Source organism: Zea mays, chromosome 5, assembly GCF_902167145.1.
Source record: "Zea mays cultivar B73 chromosome 5, Zm-B73-REFERENCE-NAM-5.0, whole genome shotgun sequence".
Classification (NCBI taxonomy): domain Eukaryota; kingdom Viridiplantae; phylum Streptophyta; class Magnoliopsida; order Poales; family Poaceae; genus Zea; species Zea mays.
In genome coordinates this window covers 205,372,256-205,381,696 of record NC_050100.1, presented here as the reverse complement: position 1 = coordinate 205,381,696, position 9,441 = coordinate 205,372,256, and the positions used below count along the sequence as shown (strand labels likewise).

The 9,441-nt window shown below is 43.1% G+C and overlaps 2 pseudogenes; one reads left to right on the top strand and one right to left on the bottom strand.

The window, feature by feature from the left end:
* Positions 1-3,155: 3,155 nt before the first annotated feature.
* LOC109939869 (serine/threonine/tyrosine-protein kinase HT1-like) lies at positions 3,156-4,632 on the top strand (annotated as a pseudogene).
* Positions 4,633-5,295: 663 nt separating this feature from the next.
* Positions 5,296-6,484, bottom strand: LOC103627561 (uncharacterized; annotated as a pseudogene).
* Between the last annotated feature and the right edge of the window lie 2,957 nt (positions 6,485-9,441).

Below are 9,441 nucleotides of genomic sequence, written 5' to 3'. Positions count from 1 at the left end.
CCCTAGCTGGAACGATTTAGCCTTGACCTTCTTGTTGTAAGCTTTGGAGACCATGATCTTGTCCTTTTCTATTTCTCCTAAGGCTTTCACTCTCTTGTCGGTCACTTCATCAATATTGTCCATCATTGAATTATAATAATCACCGACAGTCAGATCATTTTTCTTGGTGAACCTGACAACATTTAAACTTATCTCTACAGGTAACACTTCTTCCAGCCCATAGACAAGCTCAAACGGAGATACTTTAGTAGCACAGTGTATAGATATTCTATGAGCCCATAAAGCTTCGGACAAAATCCTATACCAATGCTTAGGATGATCATATATCTTCTTTTTTATCAGGCTAACCAATGTCCTATTACTAGACTTGGCCTGTCCATTGGCCTGAGCATAATAGAGAGATGAATTGAGTAACTTAATTCTATATAATTCAGCAAACTCACGTACCTCCTTTGACATAAAAAAGCCCCTTGGTCTGTAGTTAAAGTCTGGGGAATGCTGAATCTATGAATAATATGCTCAGTTATGAGCTCAATTACCTTCATGTGTGTCATGTTCTTCAAAGCAATAACTTCAGTCCATTTGGTAAAGTAGTCAGTGGCAACTAACACGAACTGATGCCCTTATGATGATGAAGGATGAATCTCTCCTATAAAGTCCAACCCCCATCCTCTGAAAGGCCAAGGTTTGATGATAGGATGTAATTTGGCTGCAGAGACCAACTGTAAGTCATCGAATTTTTGACATACTTGGCATCCTTTGTAGTACTTGGAACAACCAGCTGTCATGTTATGCCAATACAAGCCAGACCTTCGCAACAACCACTTCATCTTTGGAGCCGATTGATGGGTACCACAAATCCCTTCATGTACTTCAGCCATGGCTAATATAGCATCACCTAGGCCTAAGCATTTAAGTAGGACGTCGTTGACTATTCGGCGGTAGAGTTCATCACTCATTAAAACATACTTGAAAGTTATACGCCGAATGTTCCTATCCATCCTAACACTAGGATTTCGTAGATAATTAATTATGAGTGTCCTCCAATCGCTTGCATCGGCTTCATCACTAGTCGAATCAATCAAGAGAACTCTCATGGCAACCCCGGACGGTCCGGAGCCCTCACCCGGACAGTCCGCGACCTGGGGAATTGGCCATGTACCGGTTACCAGATTTTTGGTGTTGTGAAATTTCCCCCTCTTTATCCGATAACTTGATGCATCTTGTGCATACCGATTATCAGATGTGTAGAATGCTGAATTCGTAAAAAGAATGAATTATGCCCCAACATTTTTCAAGGTAATTCTTTAGAGTACCATCAAAACATTGATACTCTTTTAATACCTGTTGGACAACCAGCAGAGAATCACCAAATGCCTTAGCATGTTTTACTCCCATACATTTTAAATGTTCCAAGCCGAACAAAAGGGCCTCATATTTGTCTTGATTGTTAGTGCAATAAGTTTTCAATCGGCTAGAGAAGTTGAAGGAGACATTACTTGGTGAAACAAGCACGATGCCAATTCCTTGTCCTTCATTGCAAACCGATCCATCAAAATATAAAGTCCAGGGAGTAACAGTGAGGTATGATATGTCTAGTTTATGAGTATCATCAATCCGATGTTCTACAATAAAATATGTTACGACCTGGCCTTTCATAGATTTCAATGGTTCATAGGCCAAGACATATTCTATGAGTGCATAAGCCCATTTACCAATTCTACTACTCATAATCGGGTTTTACAACATGTATTTGATCACATCGGTTTGACCGGCAATGGTGCAATGACTAGATAGTAAATAACATCTACACTTGGTGTATGCATAAAACATGCATAAGCATAACTTCTCGATAAAAGTGTACCTCGTTTCGGCATCCACCAGCCTCCGACTTAGGTAGGTTATCACATGCTCCTTTCCTCCGGCCTCTTGCGTCAGAACAACTCCAATAACCTTATCTTCAGCTGCAATGTATAATCTGAACGATACTCCTACCTGTGGCGCTTTTAACACGAGAGCCGAAGACAAATACTTTCTGATGAGATCAAATGCTTCCTGATGTTCTGCCCCCAGGTAAATTCAACATCATTGTAAGCCAAAGGATAGGAGTGAAGGCATCATTTTCCCGGCTAAGTTAGAAATAAACCTCCGTAAATAATTTATCTTGCCGAGGAACTTCTGCACTTCAAGCTTACAGGTCGGAGGTCCCACATTCCGAATGGATTTAATTCGGTTAGGGTCTATCTCTATACCATGTTCATGAATGATGAATCTTAAGAACTTACCAGCCGACACTCCAAAAGCGCATTTACGTGGGTTCATTTTCAGACCATGCCGACGCAGTTTATCAAAGGCTTTGCGCAAATCAGCTATATGAGAACTAAACTCAGCCGATTTGACTACAATATCATCAATGTAGGCTTCCACAGTGTTTCCCAATAGCTCGTGAAAGATCAAATTCATAGCCCTCTAATAAGTAGCACCAGCATTTTTCAGACCAAATGTCATGACAACCCACTCAAATCTCTACTATTCCTTAAGAGTGTAAGGAGGGCGTCCACCTCCCTCACCGTGGCTCCGCCCTCCCCCCGCCGCCCGCCGCTAATCTTGCCGCGCACGCCCCCTCCCTCGCGTCCACAGCCTCGCCTCCGCTGAATCCGCCCCCTCCCAGCACTCGCGCATGGAACCACCCAGCCTCCGCCCCCGTCCACCTTGGCATTGGCACCCTAGGCGGATCTGCGCCTCTCCTCGCCCGCGTCCACCCCCATCGCCTCCTCCTACACCTTCTCCGCCATCGGCATCATCGTCTCCATCAGCGCCTCCGTCCTCGGCCCTCCCTGCACACTGCAACCGCCTCCTGACGATGCTCGCGTGGGATGGTGACGGCGACGCGGCGCTCCGTAGCTTGTGCCCCCTCCGCCGCCTCCAGCACCTTCTCTGCCATCGGCATCTCCGTCCTTGGCGCGGCATGGTGAGACAGCGCACGCCTCCACACCATGTCTCACTAGATCTGCCGCTTTGCTAGGTCTTTCCTGCGCAACGGGTCCTGGGCGGGTGGACACGGTCTCGATGGTCTCCACCGTGGAGCTGGAGATGGAAAAGGAGTAGGTCGAGGTGGCGGCGACCGTCACCGCCGAGGAGCTGCCCGTCATTCCATGGGCCACCTCATGGACATGAAAGGATACATAGATAGCGTGCGCTGGGATGTGAAGGCAACCGTATGCAGATTGGGTCTTTTTCAGAAGAAGTTGCAGACAGTTTTGCATCGCCAATATATTAGAGCTTCAGTTACACTCTCTTCCATGGAAGATGGAGAGGAACATATATTGTCATCAAAAGGATAAAGAACAGCTGCTTCATGTATTCGTGACCTGAGACAGATAAACTGGTCAGTTCCTTGAAACCACATGGTGAATTGAAGTTACTTACTATCGCAATCATAGACTTAGTGACCTAGGTTTTACTCGTCAGAAAACAGTAACCAATCTTGTCATGCAGATTGTGGAGTTCTGGAGAGAAGCAGCAATCCTCTTGAAACTCCACCACCCTAACGTGCTGGGGTTCTATGGGATCGTGAACAATGGACCTGGGGGACATTGGCAACCGTAACAGAATTCATGGCCAGTGGGTCTCTCAAGAAAGTCCTTGTGCGCAAACAGAGACTACTTGACCGGCGCAAATGTGGGTCACTCTTGCCATGGACGCGGCTATTGTGGGATGGAGTACTTGCATTCCAAGGATATAATCCACTTCGATTTGAAATGCGATAACTTACTGGTGAATCTCAATGATCCATCTCGCCCGATATGCAAGGTGTGCCCACCTTTCCATCATTTTATCATATCTGTCTGCTAACAGTATAGATAGCCTCTTATTTTTTTTCCAAAGAACTGAAATGGAGCGGCTGGTGAATTATGACTATAGGTAGCTGATTTCGGTCTGTCCAATTTGGAAAAAACTACAATGGTCTCAGGTGGGATGAGGGGAACTCTTCCATGGATGGCTCCTGAAATGCTTGAAACGAGCAGCGGTATGGTATCAACCAAGGTAGGACTCACAGTCACAGTCATGGTCTCAAAATGTGTTACGGTATGGCCCCGTTTGGTGCGGCTTCTGGTGCTTCGGCTCTGGCTCCAAAGTCACTGTACAGACTGAAATGGGCCCTATGCGTGTTTCTCATATGGCACTCAATAAGATGAAAGCCAACCATTGATGAATCAAGTGATTTCTGAACACCCAAGTAGTCAAGTTGCTGAAATGAAGAATAAATTTATGCTTCTCACTTAGCTACTCAACTATCTGTACTGTCTATATTTATACTGGTACATCTGATACTGTAACAGGTTGACGTGTATTCTTTTGGAATCATAATGTGTGAAAAACTCACGGGCCAGGAGCCCTGTGCTGGCATACAACATGGAGGGATTATAGGTGCGTTACAAAGCTATCATGAAGCGTAATCCTATGCTCTAACATCACCTGGGATCCCAAATGCTAACAGAAAAATCTGCAGGAGGAATTTTGAGCAACACATTGAGGCCACCGGTGCCAGCATCATGTGACCCACAATGGAGAGAGCTGATGGAACGGTGCTGGTCAAATGAGCCTGAGAAAAGACCATCGAAGTTGTGAGCCAACTCCGATCAATTCTAGAAGCCAACCAGAGCAGGCCACTAAGCTAACTTCCATGAGGACCGCTATCTATGTATCCTTTCATGAACTTATGCCTTTCTTCAGTTATTTTTCCTAAAGTGAAATCGTGTGATAGTTGTTTCATTTTGTTAGCAGAAACTGATAGGAGTTATGGCTCAGTTGGTTGTAGAAGTCTGGTAGCCTTGCTATTATCAAGCTGATATCATATAATTGTCCATGTTTTACACAATGTTTAGAAGAAGCCATAATAATGAGGAGATGACAGTTTAATGAGCAGATGACAGTTTCTATTTTCTTCTGCTTAATATATAATGAGGCGCAGTTCTCCTGCGTGTTCGAGAAAAAAATGTTTTGACTATTTTAATACAAATGTGGAGGCAAAAGCTATATTTTAATACAGATGCTTGAATTATTTCTGGAAGCACCTTGCCACTGCACTGCAGTGCATCCCAGGATCTTGCTTTCTTTCTTTTATGCCGAGCTTATTTTTTCTAGGGGGCTATGAAGTGGATGAATAACTGTAATCTCGTATGTGCCTCTGCAGGATTTTTTCTGAGATAAGGGGATCTTACGAAGCAGATCCACAAGCTGCAGTCACCAAGTTTTTCCGGCTGCACCGGCTACATATGCATATCGCGATGTTTATATAGACAGCTGGTTTACTGCACTAGCAAATGGTCCATTCTGCTTTGCTGCTGGATCGAGCTTTGTTGGTGAAGTCATCGCTGGTGTTGGTGAACTCTTATAAAGCTTTGGTGGTGATCTTCTTTCTGTAGCAGATTCCTTTTTGCTCTCCTTTGGCATTTGCTTCTTGACTACAACACAACCATTTGGACTAGGTGAAGCGCCACCATTCTTGAGTGTGTCCTTGCTAATTTCTTGCTTTGTGGAAACTGACTTAGTATTACCAGTAGATGTATTATTTGGCCGTTCCTAAAAGTAATCATCAAGCATTGTTTTTTTAACCTTTTCAGAAGATATGGATAGTTTTTTTGGTTCAAAGCGTTGTTTGTATAAAATTCATAAGAGCTCACAAATCATATCCCTGCTATTTCTAACAAATCATATTTTATACAGGTTTTATCAACTAAAATATCAATGTTTGTTAGGAACTTGAAAACCCGGACTTCTCAATTAGACCTATCAGCTTCAGCATACACACCTGAGGTTTTGCCTCTTGTCTGACTTTCGGGGCAACAAATTTTTTATTTGGTTCAGATATGGTGCTTCCTCCATTACTTTTGTCACTATCAATGCTGGAGTTGAGACTGGTAATTTTCCCGTTATTGCTTGATACCCCAAGCATGTAACGGGAAGCAACAACTGTCTTCTGCTCTTTGATAACTACCTTCCTCTACAAATTTTCCTTTTCACTTTCAGCCATATCAGCAGACTTGGAAGTCCTCCGTTGATGATCTGGTGCTTCCGTAATCCCACAGTGAGTTGACATTTGCATCAAATCCTTTGGGTTTCCAATGCAAGGGTTCCTTCCTGGAACTGGGCGGACCCCTACAAGAACTGGGACAGGGATACTTGACTGCACCTTCTCAACATATATGAACTGTCCGAGTTGTAGTTTGTTTGACAAGATGAGTTCGTTGTCCTCCTTGGACAAGGAAACATATGTTGAGTGTGAAGAATCTGAAACTTTGATGAAGAAACCATGGTCTGGCCAAAGTTCTGAACCAGTGATTGCAGGGACTATGCTAATAACTTGGAGAAGTATGGACCGGTATTCTCCACATACTTTCACATCTGAGTTAATATTTTTCAGAACCTTTAATAGTATTCCTGGAGTAAGAGATGCCATTATCTTTGAGCCAGCTTATTCTTTTCCTATGAAAGAAACAGAAAGTAATGGGAGTTAATTGTAAGTCCATTATCCACCACATGTGGATTAATATGTCTTCGTAATGGTGGTCCAGTTTAAAGAAGTCCATTATCGGACCACGGCTGTTTATATAGACAGCTGGTCTTGAATTATTTCCAGCTTCATTGTACTTGCACAACAAAATAAGGTACTACTTAACTGAGAAACACTACTTCTAGCCACACTAGGATTATTCAAGAGCAGCTTGTGGCACTTATTTGTTTGTTGGTTGGATCCAAGTTTTGTAGCAGTCAAGTCATTAGATCTGGTTTAGCTACCTGTTCACTTAATGAAGAATCATCTAGATTAAGCGTGATCTGTATTGTTTTCTGGCGAGTTGGGGATACAAGTGAGCTATTGAAGTGCCTGAATTTTAAAATAGCAGTCCGTGTTAAAACTCAACAATGTTGATGGATTATAGCTAGACATAGACAGAGGCATTGGTATGTTTGCATTGTCTTCTTGGTGATAATCTGAAGGTTCGGCACCATGAGTACACTTCACATCATTAGAACTATTTTCTGAAGGTTCGGCTTCATGTTTTAATCCTATTTTTGGTATGATCATGTTACTTAAACGATGATTGTGATCTTGTAGTTATGCTTCAAAATTTTATATGGCACAAGGTTCTATGTTTTACTTGAAGATGGCTTTGTTAGTTCCTAAGTTCATATAATGTCATAGATCTTGCTAGCCAATCTCATAGTGTGTTAGTGCTCTATATTTGGAACTTTCATTTACATTACCAACCAGGCGCACCATTCACAGAAAAAATCAGTGTGTCAGTAATCCTTGGTCGCTTGAGGTGGCTATCTTCTGGAGATCATAGCTTTGGGTATGCTGTAAAATTCTACACCAACCAAGGATCATAGCTCTATCAGTCTGTCTCTGAGTTAGCAAGATCATAGCTCTGGCCATAGCTCTATCAGTATAGATTAAGCGTGTATGCTATTTGACAACATTGAATACTTTGTTGTGTCGCAGGTTACCAAGATAATTAGAGACAAGGGGGCAGGTTGCTGTGCTTGCAAGTATCTGTTGCAGATGTTGTTCATGCCGGATGCTGATGCCCCTTTTTTCATATTGCTGTGTTTGGATGGTGTACCACCAGTGTTTTACAACAGTTTAGCCCTTGGAATTACTACTGCTAAAACTTCGTTCCTCTGAGAAGATCTTTTGTTTTTGCATTCCCAGCCGAGGGACAACGAAGTACTTGTATTATTACGAAATCTTTTTTTAGTATAACACATATTTATATATAAGTTATCATGGTATTATATGATTCCGTTGCAACGTACGGGCACTTACCTAGTAAACCAATGAAGCCTGGACATATAAAGGTCGTTTTAGACTCATCTTCTTCGGCCATGAAAATCTGATTATATTCGGCATTACCGTCAAGAAAGCTAATAATTCTATTTCCTGACGTATTATTGATCAACGTGTCGGCTATGGGCATGGGATATTGAAGCGCCCCAATCCTCTGGGACTCAAATGTGATACAATTACTAGTCCCAAGAGGCTAGTAAACACATTTATACATCAGATAGTTCTAGATCTGCTTAAACGAGACAAACCTATAAAGGTGGCGAACAACTTTAAGAGTTGGTCCACAACTCGGGACATATCATCAGAGTGGTGCTGAAGCAGCCCAATATACGCAACAAAGCAAATCAGCGGTCCAACAGCCACAGGCAAGGTTGGGAATAAGCGTAACTCTTACCCGATCAACGATCTCCTTCTCTGAAAAACAACAAATAAGCAAGGGTGAGTACATACGTACTCAGCAGCCCACCTTCACCCGCGGAATGGGGAAATCAGATATAATGCATGGAATATGTGAAGCTCAGGATATTTTGTAGAAATAGCAATATTTGATGCAGGGTTGTTTTGTAAAACATTTTGTATTTTTCAAAGCGCATCCTTTCCCAAAGGAGCAGGAAAATTTTCAATATAGAACAAAATCCCCTGGACTAAACCATCCAGGTATCTCAGCAGTTTCCCACTGGTTTTCATTTTCAAAAATAGCTACTGGACTTCCTGTCCACCATAGCTCACGGCTCAATTGCCGGACCTTTTAAAACCACTTTTCAAAAGCATTTTTGGAAAACAAAAACACTAATTGTCATACCACACCAGACTCGTCCATTCCAGTGGACACAGACTATTCGAATAGGTTTGAACTCTGCGCAGAGGGGTACACTTTACCCACTAGTCCGGCTCCACGGTCTCATGGCCAATGAGACCCGAATCCGAATCTCTTTCTTTCCTCGCACGTCCTTACCTTAATAGTTATACCAGAATGAGTCAGGCCACCGCCATGTCCAAAACATTCCCCCTCCTTATCCTCCTGGTGCTCCCTAGCCATCATAACCCTGGGGTTTGGATCGTACGAGTTCAGATTGAGTGACTGCCCATACATTCTCGAGTGGTTGTACTTGTCATGAGTACAGGTAGTGAAGGATGACAAACCGGTCCTTATATGAGGGGACAATCCTTCTGCTCACACCTAACCCGACCGAGCCAACACCTGAGGCCCTCCCCTAAACCAGGGAGTCCCTGATCATCCCGCTTAAATGGTGATAAGGGTGACAACCCTTCATCATACCCATTTTGGAAAACATTTTCTTTTGAAAACTCACACCTTTTCTCAAATCATTTGTAACAAATATGTCAAGGAGTATAAAGATTGATTGCGGCAAGCGGCTGGGTGGCCATAATAACTTGTCTCAAAATCATATCATGCATAAAATAACAGGCTGAGGGTTGTGGTTGAAAAATCATAGGTAATTTATGCATCAAAGGGATCCAGTGAGCTTGTCGTGCTTATCCGGCGAAAGGGGGGGAGAGAGCTCGCGAAACTAGCTTCCGGCTCCACTGCCTGGCGTAGACTTGCAGATCTGGCCTCCACGAGACGG